Source organism: Trachypithecus francoisi, unplaced genomic scaffold (genome assembly GCF_009764315.1).
Source record: "Trachypithecus francoisi isolate TF-2019V2 unplaced genomic scaffold, Tfra_2.0 Lachesis_group6, whole genome shotgun sequence".
NCBI lineage: Eukaryota > Metazoa > Chordata > Mammalia > Primates > Cercopithecidae > Trachypithecus > Trachypithecus francoisi.
The window spans coordinates 4825240-4841281 of NW_022681471.1; the positions used below are offsets into that span (position 1 = coordinate 4825240).

Genomic DNA, 16042 nt, shown 5'->3' on the forward strand with positions numbered 1-16042 from the left:
TAAATTTCTATATCCAAATACAGTCACATTCCGAGGGAGCAGGGATTAAGACTTCAACATACAAATTTGGAAGAAGGAGACATAATTCAGTCCATAACGACTACTGTGATACAGATGTACATAGAGCATTCCAGATTAGTTGAAGTTAAATGAGTTTACAGGTTAGGTTTTTGGGTTAGTTGACATTAAATGGAATCCTGGAAAGTGAAAAGGAGTTTGCTAAAAGATAACAACAGGGAGTAGTTGGGAAAGTAGAAAGGGCATATTAGGTAGAAGTAATAGCATATACACTGGTTCTTTCAGTAATGCATTATAAAGATAAAAAGGGCATGTGGCTATTTAGTGAACAGTTGGATAAACAGGTCTGGATATATTTTATTATTTCTCTTCCTACCCTTTGCACCCTTTAATTATCTGAATAAAACTGCAATCTTAAAATTACAATTCTAGATTCATCTCACTCACACTAGTAGTTGCAGTTATTTCAACTATACTAGTAATGTCTATTTCTCTAGACCTATCTCAAACTTCTCCATTGATTTCCTGACCATTTAGTAAGCTACCATTTAGCTGCCATTTTTGAATGTCCCAAGGATACCCCAAAGTGAAAACTAAAATTTCAATTTCAAAAATATCTCTCTCTTTCTCTCTTTCTCTCTTTCTCTCTTTCTCTCTTTCTCTCTCTCTCTCTCTCTCTCTCTCCCCAAACCTGCTCCTTCTTGAGAATTCATTTTCTTATCAATGGTACCCCCATTTACTGAATAACTTAAACCATGGTTACTCATGTATGGTTCTGGACTATTTTTTTTTCCACACTCATCTCAAGTCAATCATTAAATCTTATGGGTTCTACTTATGTTTTAAATCTAGCTCTACCACACCATCCTGACATTTTGCTGAATAGTTGACTACTGGTCCCAGCAGTGATCTGATTCGGATTGACTGAGATCATGTGTTTCCACCAAGGCACATGGATAAAGAGTTCTGGACTCTGAATGAGTATATGATTATGATATTAATTTTTTCTCCAAATTCCTGGTTTAATAAGGACCTGTTTATTTTGAGGAAAAAAAAGTCCCAAACATCAGGCTGTTCACAGAAATATCCCACAGTATCAACTTTAGAGAACAAATCTTAAATCGATAACGCTGATTAATTTTCTAAAAAATACAATTGACATGCCAACTCTCATTCACAAAAACACATTGTTACATTTGTGTTGAACTGCCTCACATGCAAACTCATGTGAGAATATAACATATATACTTTTAAACTCAAGGATGGTTTCTGGTGCTACTCAAATAAATGAGATTGACTCTGCAGTTAGGGAAGCAACTACTGAATTTAAGTATGAATGAAAAGAACTGTACTCAATGCATAACAAGAGATTATTTTGGAGACAGTTGATAATAACCATACATTCTTTTGATTATTAAGTCATAAATAGGAATGAAAATTAAAAGCATAAATTATAAGGTAAGACTACAAAACTACAAAAAGCGTCAAAGGAAGTGAAATGGGACTAGGCACCGGGCAGTATGAATTAGTGAACATGGGAGGGGCAAGGATGGTGAGAACAGTGGGCATGCTTTGAAGGTACTAGGGGAGAGAATCTGGTGAAAGAGCTGATCTTACAAGCACCTAGGTAATTAAATAATTGGATAAGATTTCTAATCTCCACAATATGCTTCAGAGTCATCCTCGCCATTGGCGTTGTCTTTGTCATCTTCTCCTTCCTCAGCCTCTTGTTCATCATCCGTGATTAACTCCAGCTGATCATCCCCCATCTTCCTTATGATCATCATCCAATAGTCATCTGCATCCCCCTCAGACTGCATCTTCACATTAGTCTTGCCTTGCTTCAGTGATCTGCTGCTCTGCTCCTCTTCTGACTTATCATTCTTCATCTCTACCGCTGGTTTGCTCTGTTCCCTTTCAATTTTTTTTTCATGTTTTTCAATAGAGAACACACATTTTGTTTTATCTGGGTCAATTCTTCTTCACAGCCTACACATCACCTCCTTTCAACTTTCCAGACTTGGGAGATCCCCTTGTCCACTCAGAATTAAAGCCACTTTTGCCCCTTCATGAGGTGTTTTCTAATGCACCCTGGCCTTTCAGGACAAAACAGCCGAGTAGTGGGAGGAGGAGGGGGAACATGTGCTAGGTAACTGTACATCCTATCATAATAATCCATTGAAAGTCCTAGTCCAAGTCAAAAGATGAGCCATACATCTCTACTGCAGTTCATTTTACACCTGCTTTCCCTCACTTCACTTTTGGCTCTGCAGCCAGATTAATATTAAAGCCTGGCCAGCAATCATTCTGCCGTTCTCCCCTGCCACAGCAGCCCGGGTATCTCTCATTAACATGTTGAACAAAGGCAAAGCCCTTATGAACAGGGCAACCCAAAATTTTGTCATACTACAAAAAGATTGCCTCCACTTCAGACTTCTTGACCTCAAGAATTCTGAGATTCTCAGTCAACACATGGGAATTTATGGAACGAGGATCTGTCTTGTTGGTAACATTGCTAGTCATTGTGTTTGTAAGGTTTCTCCCAAAGCCAAAACTAGGATGGGGGAAGGAGAAGAGATTTGATTCTGAGTCTCCTACTCCCAGGTTCTATGTGGAGAAGGCCTACTACTGCTCCAGGTTGGCAATGCAGCCACAACCTCTCAGTCTTTGTCGCCTCACAAAAGGGCCAAAACTTAATTATTATTAATGATTACAATTTATGAAATGCACATGATGTGAATATTATCCGATAGTTGAATAGTACCTCTATTTTGAAGAAGGTACTGAAGCCTAGAGATGTTAAATAATTTGCCCAAAGTCACATAGCTAGAAAAGCAAAGCTGGAACTTAAAGTCAAATCATCTTGGTTTTGAAGCTCATGCTCTATTCACTAATCAAGACATCTACCATAATTAATTATCACTATGTATGAAATGTTCCCAATGGGGAAACAATTTTATGCCAATGGAAAAACTACATTTCTTCTAATTTTAATAGTAGAGTATATTATTGTAATTCTAGAAAAGCAGTATTTTTTTTTCTAACTAAGTCATGTTTATTCTATCTATACTACAGAATTTGCAATCTTACAGTTAGCCAGTGAGACACCATGAAGAATATAATTTACAAGATTGATAATTCTTAATAAATGTATCAGTTGAAGTGCCTTAACTTGGAAGTTAGTTTTTCCATGGTGGAGGAATAAAAATGGTATATAACGTACATAGATGAGGAATAGCAATTCACAGCCAAGGATCCCCAACTTTATTGACAATAATCTCCCCTTAAATTAATCTTTCAAAAATTAATAATAGAAGCTATTTATTGCAGAAATATATTTAGGGAAACTTCATTGATTGTAATTAAAGTGATTTATTAGCTTTCTAGTTTATTTGGCTGTGGATTTACTTGAAATTGAGGACAAATTGAAGATATGAGTTACCAATATGTATGATATTACAACATATTTTATATTCTGAGGCTTAGAAAAAGTATATACACTTTTTCAAATATCAGTGTTAAAAGAACCCTCGTTACGCTAAATATTTAACATTAGGGTTAAAGCAGTGCTAGGTGTGGGAATCCATTCTAAAGCCAGTTATAAGTAGTATAGGGATGGTCTGAGCAATTTAATAATCATCATTCATGAAAGGATCCATGAAGGACTAGAATCCATGAGTCACATTTTTCTGTGTGAGTCACTTATCACTTGAAGAAGCAAAGTCAGAGATGTTTCTTGCTGTGTATACTTCATGAGCAAGAATCAAGTTTTGTTGTTGTTTTGATAAAAAGGTGAAGTTTCTGTGAACACCAAGCCTGAATTGGATGATGTTACTTGTTAGCTAAACGAGCTTAGGGAAATGCCTTACCTTTCTCAAATTGAGGCTCAGTCTTCTCACCCGTAAAGTGAGAATAATAATAAACTTTCTTGAAGGCTTACCTGACAGTAACATGATATAATGTACATAAACTGCTGAGCAGAGTATTTGACACATTTTAATTGCTCAAGAAGAGTAGATCCTGCCTGTTGTAGTCACAGATATTTATCTACTTGCTAGCCACCCCACTTCTTCCTTCCTAACAGAATCACAAGTTTGGTCAAGTGCCACGTGCGCAGCCATAGATGCCCTGTGATTGGTCTAAGTCAGTGTTACTCAATAGGAACATTATTGGGATTTAGGGGTGGAGTTATTCTTCCTTGTGTGGGTCTACTTCTAGTGTTAGAGAATGTTGCATATCCCTGGCACATAGTTTGCACCTGGGCAATATGTGCAAAGTCAGTTAATATTTCTTTTCATACTTTTCAGTAAAACTATCAGATTAGAAGCAGTGTAATCTGTCTTGCAATCCTGAAAGAAAAGCCAAAGGTTTTCCTAATATAACCACTAAACTCAACTTGGAACTATGGGCCTCCAGACTTATGAAGTGAGATAATTTAGTGTCTTTATTATTTAAGGCATTATGTTAGGTTTTCTCTTATGGATAACCAAAAGGATTGATAATTGATATGTACATATCCACCCTCATTCATCTGTTCCCTTTGTTCAAATGAATAGAAAAATGTATACTGTATCTTTGGCTACCATAAACCCTTTCTGCTATAAAACATAGGTGAACAAAATGCAAGAATGAAGGGAAAAAGAAAGGAAGGAAGGAAGGAATAATGAAACAAAGAAAAGAAAAGAAAAGAAAGGAAGGAAGGAAAGGAAGGAAAGGAAGAACAATTTCTCCCTCTTCTCTGAAACCAAAATATTTCCTGTTTCTCCAAGTCTCCCTGTCTTAAACTTTTTGGTCAGTTCAGAGGTGGTTTGTAAAACTGTGTGTGTGTGTATATATATTATATATATATACACATATATATATATATATATACACATATATATATATATACACATATATATATAATGGTTTGTACAATTATATGTATGATGATTTCTAAAATTATATATATATATATATAGAAGCTATTTATTGCAAAAATATATTTTAGGGAAATGTATTTAGGGAGAGAGATATATATATCTCCTTGGTGGAAGTGAAGGAGACAGCTGAAAGGGGTTGCTTAAAAAAATCTGACTCTAATTAAAAGCGTCTGCCTGATTCAGTGGTGAGAAAATATTAGCTCTCTTTACCTTCTCACTACAATGTTCCCTGCTCCCTTTATTAGCATATGTTTTGTATATAATATATCACACATAGATTAATATAAATTTTATTGCGTTTGAAGGAATAGTTTAATATGAATGTTTAATTTTTAGGCACTTCATTTACCCGTCCCTTATCACATCCCCCTTCCCTTTCATAATGTTTGTGTTAATAACCATCTGCTTGCAATTACACCTAGATAGGAAAAGGAAAAATGAATTCCAGTTTCCATAGCACTGTAGGGTGACTGTAAATTAACAATTTATTGTATATTTTCAAATATCTAGAAGCGTGGATTTCAAATGTTTCTAACGTAGAGAAATAATAAGTATTTGAGGTGATGAATATGCTAATTGCCCTGATTTGATCATTACACATTGTGTGTATGTATCAAAATATTATACACAATGTGTAAATATGTACAGTTATTACCTGTCAAAAACAAAGGGGAAAATATATTTCATGTAGATATTTTCCTATATTTTGCTCTAAAAGTATCGAACTTTTACCTTTTCAAATTTACATTCTTCATCCATTTGGAATTTAGTTTTGTGTAAGATACAAATAGAGATCCAATTTCACTTTTTCTAATATGAATAGTCAATTATCCCATGTCCAGAAATGGAATATCTCCTCCTTTCCCCACCAATCTATAATATTTTATCTTTCATATCAGAATTCTATATATGCCTTGTTCTCTTTCTGGGGCTTTTTATTTCATTCCGCCAGTCAATGTTTCTTTCTTCATGAACACACTATCTTAATTGCTATTCTTTTTTTTTTCTCTCTTTTTTTTTTTTTTTATTATACTTTAAGTTCTAGGGTACATGTGCATGACGTTTATATCATGTATAACTCCCCAATGCAATCCCTCCCCCTCCCCCCTCCCCATGATAGGCCCCAGTGTATGATGTTCCCCTTCCCGAGTCCAAGTGATCTCATTGTTCAGTTCCCACCTATGAGTGAGAACATGCGGTGTTTGGTTTCTCTTCTTGTGATAGTTCGCTAAGAATGATGGTTTCCAGCTGCATCCATGTCCCTACAAAGGACGCAAACTCATCCTTTTTGATGGCTGCATAGTATTCCATGGTGTATATGTGCCACATTTTCTTAATCCAGTCTGTCACTGATGGACATTTGGGTTGATTCCAAGTCTTTGCTATTGTGAATAGTGCCGCAATAACATACGTGTGCATGTGTCTTTGTAGTAGAGTAATTTATAATCCTTTGGTATATACCCAGTAGTGGGATGGCTGGGTCATATGGTACATCTAGTTCTAGATCCTTGAGGAATCGCCATACTGTTTTCCATAATGGTTGAACTAGTTTACAATCCCACCAACAGTGTAAAAGTGTTCCTATTTCTCCACATCCTCTCCACACCTGTTGTTTCCTGACTTCTTAATGATTGCCATTCTAACTGGTGTGAGATGGTATCTCATTGTGGTTTTGATTTGCATTTCTCTGATGGCGAGTGATGATGAGCATTTTTTCATGTGTCTGTTGGCGGTATGGATGTCTTCTTTTGAGAAATGTCTGTTCATATCCTTTCCCCACTTTTTGATGGGTTGTTTGTTTTTTTCTTGTATATTTGTTTGAGTTCTTTGTAGATTCTGGATATTAGCCCTTTGTCAGATGAGTAGGTTGCAAAATTTCCTCCCATTCTGTAGGTTGCCTGTTCACTCTGATGGTAGTTTCTTTAGCTGTGCAAAAGCTCTTCAGTTTAATTAGATCCCATGTGTCATTTTTGCTTTTGCTGCCGTTGCTTTTGGTGTTTTAGACATGAAGTCCTTGCCCATGCCTATGTCCTGAATGGTACTACCTAGATTTTCTTCTAGGGTTTTTATGGTATTAGGTCTAACATTTAAGTCTCTAATCCATCTTGAATTAATTTTCGTATAAGGGGTAAGGAAAGGATCCAGTTTCAGCTTTCTACTTATGGCTAGCCAATTTTCCCAGCACCATTTATTAAATAGGGAATCCTTTCCCCATTTCTTGTTTCTCTCAGGTTTGTCAAAGATCAGATGGCTGTAGATGTGTGGTATTATTTCTGAGGACTCTGTTCTGTTCCATTGGTCTATATCTCTGTTTTGGTACCAGTACCATGCTGTTTTGGTTACTGTAGCCTTGTAGTATAGTTTGAAGTCAGGTAGCGTGACGCCTTCAGCTTTGTCCTTTTGACTTAGGATTGTCTTGGCAATGCGGGCTCTTTTTTGGTTCCATATGAACTTTAAAGCCGTTTTTTCCAATTCTGTGAAGAAAGTCATTGGTAGCTTGATGGGGATGGCATTGAATCTATAAATAACCTTGGGCAGTATGGCCATTTTCACGATATTGATTCTTCCTATCCATGAGCATGGTATGTTCTTCCATTTGTTTGTGTCCTCTTTTATTTCACTGAGCAGTGGTTTGTAGTTCTCCTTGAAGAGGTCCTTTACATCCCTTGTAAGCTGGATTCCTAGGTATTTTATTCTCTTTGAAGCAATTGTGAATGGAAGTTCATTCCTGATTTCGCTCTCTGCTTGTCTGTTACTGGTGTATAAGAATGCTTGTGATTTTTGCACATTAATTTTGTATCCTGAGACTTTGCTGAAGTTGCTTATCAGCTTAAGGAGTTTTTGGGCTGAGACGATGGGGTTTTCTAAATATACAATCATGTCATCTGCAAACAGGGACAATTTGACTTCTTCTTTTCCTAACTGGATACCCTTGATTTCTTTCTCTTGCCTGATTGCCCTAGCCAGAACTTCCAACACTATGTTGAATAGGAGTGGTGAGAGAGGGCATCCCTGTCTTGTGCCAGTTTTCAAAGGGAAATTTTCCAGTTTTTGCCCATTCAGTATGATATTAGCTGTGGGTTTGTCATAAATAGCTCTTATTATTTTGAGGTACATTCCATCAATACCGAATTTATTGAGCGTTTTTAGCATAAAGGGCTGTTGAATTTTGTCAAAAGCCTTTTCTGCATCTATTGAGATAATCATGTGGTTCTTGTCCTTGGTTCTGTTTATATGCTGGATTACGTTTATTGATTTGCGAATGTTGAACCAGCCTTGCATCCCAGGGATGAAGCCCACTTGATCATGGTGGATAAGCTTTTTGATGTGCTGCTGAATCCGGTTTGCCAGTATTTTATTGAGGATTTTTGCATCGATGTTCATCAGGGATATTGGTCTAAAATTCTCTTTTTTTGTTGTGTCTCTGCCAGGCTTTGGTGTCAGGATGATGTTGGCCTCATAAAAAGAGTTAGGGAGGATTCCCTCTTTTTCTATTGATTGAAATAGTTTCAGAAGGAATGGTACCAGCTCCTCCTTGTACCTCTGGTAGAATTCAGCTGTGAATCCATCTGGTCCTGGACTTTTTTTGGTGGGTAGGCTATTAATTGTTGCCTCAATTTCAGAGCCTGCTATTGGTCTATTCAGGGATTCAACTTCTTCCTCGTTTAGTCTTGGGAGAGTGTAAGTGTCCAGGAAATTATCCATTTCTTCTAGATTTTCTAGTTGATTTGCGTAGAGGCATTTATAGTATTCTCTGATGGTTGTTTGTATTTCTGTGGGGTCGGTGGTGATATCCCCTTTATCATTTTTTATTGCGTCTATTTGATTCCTCTCTCTTTTCTTCTTTATTAGTCTAGCTAGCGGTCTGTCAATTTTGTTGATCTTTTCAAAAAACCAACTCCTGGATTCATTGATTTTTTGGAGGGTTTTTTGTGTCTCTATCTCCTTCAGTTTGCTCTGATCTTAGTTATTTCTTGCCTTCTGCTAGCTTTTGAATGTGTTTGCTCTTGCCTCTCTAGTTCTTTTAATTGTGATGTTAGAGTGTCAATTTTAGATCTCTCCTGCTTTCTCTTGTGGGCATTTAGTGCTATAATTTCCCTCTACACACTGCTTTAAATGTGTCCCAGAGATTCTGGTATGTTGTATCTTTGTTCTCATTGATTTCAAGGAACATCTTTATTTCTGCTTTCATTTCGTTATGTACCCAGTAGTCATTCAGGAGCAGGTTGTTCAGTGTCCATGTAGTTGAGCGGTTTTGACTGAGTTTCTTAGTCCTGAGTTCTAGTTTGATTGCACTGTGGTCTGAGAGACAGTTTGTTATAATTTCTGTTCTTGTACATTTGCTGAGGAGTGCTTTACTTCCAATTATGTGGTCAATTTTGGAATAAGTGCGATGTGGTGCTGAGAAGAATGTATATTCTGTTGATTTGGGGTGGAGAGTTCTATAGATGTCTATTAGGTCCGCTTGGTGCAGAGATGAGTTCAATTCCGGGATATCCTTGTTAACTTTCTGTCTCGTTGATCTGTCTAATGTTGACAGTGGAGTGTTGAAGTCTCCCATTATTATTGTATGGGAGTCTAAGTCTCTTTGTAGGTCTCTAAGGACTTGCTTGATGAATCTGGGTGCTCCTGTATTGGGTTCATAGATATTTAGGAGAGTTAGCTCTTCCTGTTGAATTGATCCCTTTACCATTATGTAATGGCCTTCTTTGTCTCTTTTGATCTTTGATGGTTTAAAGTCTGTTTTATCAGAGACTAGGATTGCAACCCCTGCTTTTTTTTGTTCTCCATTTGCTTGGTAGATCTTCCTCCATCCCTTTATTTTGAGCCTATGTATGTCTCTGCATGTGAGATGGGTCTCCTGAATACAGCAGAATGATGGGTCTTGACTCTTGATCCAGTTTGCCAGTCTGTGTCTTTTAATTGGAGCATTTAGTCCATTGACATTTAAGGTTAATATTGTTATGTGTGAACTTGATCCTGTCATTATGATATTAACTGGTTATTTTGCTCGTTAGTTGATGCAGTTTCTTCCTAGCCTCGATGGTCTTTACATTTTGGCATGTTTTTGCAATGGCTGGTACCGGTTGCTCCTTTCCATGTTTAGGGCTTCCTTCAGGGTCTCTTGTAAGGCAGGCCTGGTGGTGACAAAATCTCTAAGCATTTGCTTATCTGTAAAGATTTTATTTCTCCTTCACTGATGAAGCTTAATTTGGCTGGATATGAAATTCTGGGTTGAAAATTCTTTTCTTTAAGAACGTTGAATATTGGCCCCCACTCTCTTCTGGCTTGTAGAGTTTCTGCCGAGAGATCTGCTGTTAGTCTGATGGGCTTCCCTTTGTGGGTAACCCGACCTTTCTCTCTGGCTGCCCTTGAGATTTTTTCCTTCATTTCAACTTTGGTGAATCTGGCAATTATGTGTCTTGGAGTTGCTCTTCTGGAGGAGTATCTTTGTGGCGTTCTCTGTATTTCCTGAATTTGAATGTTGGCCTGCCCTACTAGGTTGGGGAAGTTCTCCTGGATGATATCCTGAAGAGTGTTTTCCAACTTGGTTCCATTTTCCCCCTCACTTTCAGGCACCCCAATCAGACGTAGATTTGGTCTTTTTACATAATCCCATACTTCTTGCAGGCTTTGTTCATTTCTTTTTCTTCTTTTTTCTTTTGGTTTCTCTTCTCGCTTCATTTCATTCATTTGATCCTCAATCGCTGATACTCTTTCTTCCAGTTGATCGAGTCAGTTACTGAAGCTTGTGCATTTGTCACGTATTTCTCGTGTCATGGTTTTCATCTCTGTCATTTCGTTTATGATCTTCTCTGCATTAATTCGTCTAGCTGTCAATTCTTCCACTTTTTTTTCAAGATTTTTAGTTTCTTTGCGCTGGATACGTAATTCCTCCTTTAGCTCTGAGAGGTTTGATGGACTGAAGCCTTCTTCTCTCATCTCGTCAAAGTCATTCTCTGACCAGCTTTGATCCGTTGCTGGCGATGGGCTGCGCTCCTTTGCAGGGGGAGATGCGCTCTTATTTTTTGAATTTCCAGCTTTTCTGCCCTGCTTCTTCCCCATCTTTGTGGTTTTATCTGTCTCTGGTCTTTGATGATGGTGATGTACTGATGGGGTTTTGGTATAGGTGTCCTTCCTGTTTGATAGTTTTCCGTCTGACAGTCAGAAGGACTGTCTGTTGGTCTGTTGGAGATTGCTTGACGTCCACTCCAGACCCTGTTTGCCTGGGTATCAGCAGCAGAGGTTGCCGAAGATAGAATATTGCTGAACAGCGAGTGTACCTGTCTGATTCTTTCTTTGGAAGTTTCCTCTCAGGGGTGACTCCACCCTGTGAGGTGTGGGGTGTCAGACTGCCCCTAGTGGGGGATGTCTCCCATCTAGGCTACTCAGGGGTCAGGGACCCACCTGAGCAGGCAGTCTGTCCGTTCTCAGATCTCAACCTCTGCGTTAGGAGATCCACGGCTCTCCCCAAAGCTGTCAGACAGAGTCGTTCGCGTCTGCACCGGCCCCCGCTCTTTCCCCTGTTGGACTGCAGCTGTGGGCTGTCCGCAGAGGTAGAGTCTACAGAGACAGGCAGGCTTCCTTGAGCTGCTGTGAGCTCCACCCAGTTCGAGCTTCCCAGCGGCTTTGTTTACCTACTTAAGCCTCAGCAATGGCGGGCGCCCCTCCCCCAGCCTCGCTGCTGCCTTGCGGATAGATCACCGCAGACGGCTGTGTTAGCAGTGAGGGAGGCTCCGTGGGCGTGGGACCCTCCCGGCCAGGTGTGGGATATATTCTCCTGGTGTGCCTGTTTCCTTAAAGCGCAGTATTGGGGTGGGAGTTACCCGATTTTCCAGGTGTTGTGTGTCTCAGTTCCCCTGGCTAGGAAAAGGGATTCCCTTCCCCCTTGCGCTGCCAGTGATGCGATGCCTCGCCCTGCTTCAGCTCACACTGGTCAGGCTGCAGCAGCTGACCAGCACCGATTGTGCGGCACTCCCTAGAGAGATGACCCCAGTACCTCAGTTGAAAATGCAGAAATCACCGGTCTTCTGTGTCGCTCGCGCTGGGAGTTGGAGACTGGAGCTGTTCCTATTCGGCCATCTTGCTCCGCCCAGCAATTGCTATTCTTTTAAACTAAATATTAATAGAGCAAATCCTTCCACTTTTGTTTTACAAATGCAATGGTTATACTTTTTCCTTTTCAGACTCAATATAAAATTTAGATTACTTTAGTAAATTCCATTAAAATTTTAGTTAAATTTTGATTAGAATTAATTAAAATTAAGGACTATTTTAGAGAGGAGCAACATTTTTAAAATACTGAGCCTTCCAATATATGAAGTTGGTATCACTTTTCATTAAACTTGGCATTCTTTACTATCTTCCAGTGAATTTTTATCTTCTAACAGGAGCTGTATATAGTTAGAGGTAAGCTTATATGTTTATATGTTAGTATTTTTCCCCATTTCTTTAAAAAAAAATTTTTTTGTTATAAACATCTTGAACATATATATAAAGGTAGATATAATAGTATGACATGATTTACCATCTCCCAGCTTCAGTAAATATCAACTCAAGGCCGTTTATAAAATCTGTGCCTCCCTCATTCCCTCCTCCATCTGTGTTATTTTGAAACAAGTCATAGGTTAGAAAATTGAGCATCAAGAGGGAAAATTTCAAAAGAGAGAAATATTCTAATTAGTTAAAAGATTATTTATATAATTTTTATTTTTAAAATTTACTGTTTTTAGGCTGGGCATGGTGGCTCATGTCTGTAATCCCAGCACTTTGGGAGGCCAAGATGGCTGGATCACCTGACGTCAGGAATTTGAGACCAGCCTGGCCAACATGGTGAAACCCCGTCTCTCCTAAAAATACAAAACTTAGCCAGGCATGGTCGTGTGTACCTGTAATCCCAGCTACTTGAGAGACTGAGGCAGGAGAATCACTTGAACCCAGGAGGTGGAGGTTGCAGTGAGCCGAGTGGTCTTGCCACTGCACTCCAGCCTGGGCGACAGAGTGGGACTCTATCTCAAAAAAAAAAAAATACAATTTTTAATTTTTGTGGGTACATGGGTGTATACATTAATGGGGTACATGAGGAGTTTTGATACAGACATAAAATGCATAATAATCACATCATGGAGAATGTGGTGTCCATCCCCTCAGGCATTTAAACTTTGTGTTACATACACTCTAATTACAGATTTTTAGTTATTTTTAAATGTACAGTTATTATTTACTGTAGTAAACCTATTGTGTTATTGAATAATAGGTCTTATTCATTTACTTCTTCTTTTTGTTTTGGTTTTTTTTTTTTTCTTTTTGAGATGGAGTTTCACTCTTGTCACCCAGGCTGGAATGCAATGGTGCTATTTCGGCTCACTGCAACCTCTGCTTCCCAGGTTCAAGTGATTCTCCTGCTTCAGCCTCCCAAGTGGCTGGGATTACAGGCGTATGCCACCATCCCCGGCTAATTTTTTTTTTTTTTTTTTTTTTTGGTATTTTTAGTAGAGATGAGGTTTGGTCACGTTGGCCAGGCTGGTGTCGAACTCCTGACCTCTTGAACTCCTGATCCACCCACCTCAGCCTCCCAAAGTGCTGGGGATTACAAGTGTGAGCCACTGCACCCGGCCTACTTCTAACTATTTTTTTGTGCCCATTAACCATCCCCAACTCCCCACCAGCCCACCACGACCCTTTCCAGTCTCTGGTAACATCCTTCTACTCCCTGTCTCCATGAGTTCAATTATTTTGATTTTTAGATACAACAAATAAGTAAGAACATGCAATGTTTGTCTTTCTGTGCCTAGCTTATTTCACTTAACATGGTCTCCAGTTCCATCTATGTTGTTGCAGATGACTGGATCTCATTCTTTGTTATGGCTGAGTAGTACAACATTGTGTATAAGTGACTGGCAAGATGACTAAATAAGTATTGCATTTTTAAAAACTTTATTCATCTGTTGATGGACACTTAGGTTGCCTCCAAATCTTAGACATTGTGAACAGTGGAGCAACAAAACTAAGAGAGCAGATATCTCTTAAATATACTGATTTCCTTTCCTTTGGGTATATACCTAGCAGTGCGATTGCTGGACGGTATGGTACCACTATTTTTAGTTGTTTAAGGAACTTCCAAATTGTTCCCCAAACATCACACACTGGGACCTGTCGTGGGGTAGGGGGAAGGGGGGAGGGATAGCATTAGGAGATATACCTAATATAAATGACGAGTTAACGGGTGCAGCACACCAACATGGCACATGTATACATATGGAACAAACCTGCACGTTGTGCACATGGACCCTAGAACTTAAAGTATAATAGTAATAATAATAATAAACTGTTCCCCATAGTGGTTTACTAATTTACATTCCCAGCAAAGGTGTATTAAGGATTTCTTTTTCTCCAGGTCCGTGTCAGCATTTGTTATTACCTGTCTTTTGGACATAAGCCATTTTAACTGGGGTGAGATGATATCTCATTGTAGTTTTGATTTGCATTTCGCTTATGACCAGTGATGCGGAGCGCCTTTTCAGATGCCTGCTTGCTATTTGTATGTCTTCCTTTGAGAAGTGTATATTCAAATCGTTTACCTATTTTTTGATTGGATTATTAGACTTTTTCCTATAGAGTTGTTTGAGCTCCTTGTATATTCTGGTTACTAATCTCTCTCAGATGGGTAGTTTGCAAATATTTTTTCATATCATTGGGTCATCTCTTTGTTTATTGTTTTCTTTGCTGTTCAGAAGTTTATTTTTTATTTTTTGTGGGTACATAGGAGGTATATATGTTTATGGGATACATGAGATATTTTGATACAGACATGCAGTATGAAATAAACATATCTTGGGTAATGGAGTACCCATTCCCTCAAACATTTATCATTTGAGGTACAAACCATCCAATTATACTCTTAAAGTGATTTTAAAATGTACAGTTATTATTGACTCTAGTCACCCTCTTGTGCTGTCAAATACTAGATCTTATCCATTCTTTCCCTTCCTCCCTCCCTCCCTCCCTCCCTTCCTTCCTTCCTTCTTTCCTTCCTTCTTTCCTTCCTTCCTTGCTTCCTACCTTATTTTTTAATTTTTTTACTGAGTCTCACTCTATCATCCAGGCTGGAGTATGGTGACATGATCTCAGCTCACTGCAACCTCTGCCTCCCAGGTTCAAGCGATTCTTGTGCCTCAGTCTGGGATTGAGCGATTCTTGTGCCTGAGTAGCTGGTATTACAGGTGCCCGCCACCACTCCTGGCTAATTTTTTGTATTTTTAGTAAAGATGGGGTTTCACCATGTTGGCCAGGTTGGTCTGGAACTCCTGACCTCAAGTGATCCACCTGCCTCAGCCTCCCAAAGTGCTGGGATTACAAGCATGAGCCACCGTACCCAGCCCATTCCTTTTATTTCTTTGAACCCAGTAACCATCCCCAACTCCCTACCAGCCGCCACGATCCTTTCTAGCCTCTGGTAACCATCCTACTCCCTATCTCAATGAGTTCAATTGTTTTGATTTTTAGATCCCAGACATAAGTAAAAACATGCAATGTTTGTCTTTCTGTTCCTGGCTTATTTCACTTAACATAACGATCTCCAGTTCTATCCATGTGGTTGCAAATGACTAAATCTCATTCTTTTTTATGGCTGAATAATACTTTTTATGGCTGAATAATACTCCATTGTGTATATCTACCATATTTTCCTTATCTATTTATCTGTTGATGGACACTTAGTTTTCTTACAAATCATGACTATTGTAAACAGTGCTGCAACAAACATAGGAGTGCAGATATCTCTTAGATATACTGTTTTTCTTTCTTATGGGTATATACCCAGAAGTAGGATTGCTGGATGGTATAGTACCTCTATTTTTAGTTTCTTTGAGGAAATTTCTAGCTGTTCTCCTCAGTGATTGTACTAATTTACATTCCCACCAACAATGTGCAAGTTTTCCCTTTTCTCCACATCCTATACAACATTTGGGTTTTTTTTATTTTATTTTTTATTTTTCTGTCGTTTGGATATAAGACATTTTAATTGGGGTGATATGATACGTGTTTGTAGTTTTGGTTTGCATTTCTCTCATGATCAATGATGTTGGGCACCTTTCCATATG

At 38.6% G+C, this 16042-nt stretch overlaps 1 pseudogene; it reads right to left on the minus strand.

Annotated features, from left to right (window-relative positions):
• Positions 1 to 1670: 1670 nt before the first annotated feature.
• On the minus strand, positions 1671 to 2544 carry LOC117078413 (annotated as a pseudogene).
• Between the last annotated feature and the right edge of the window lie 13498 nt (positions 2545 to 16042).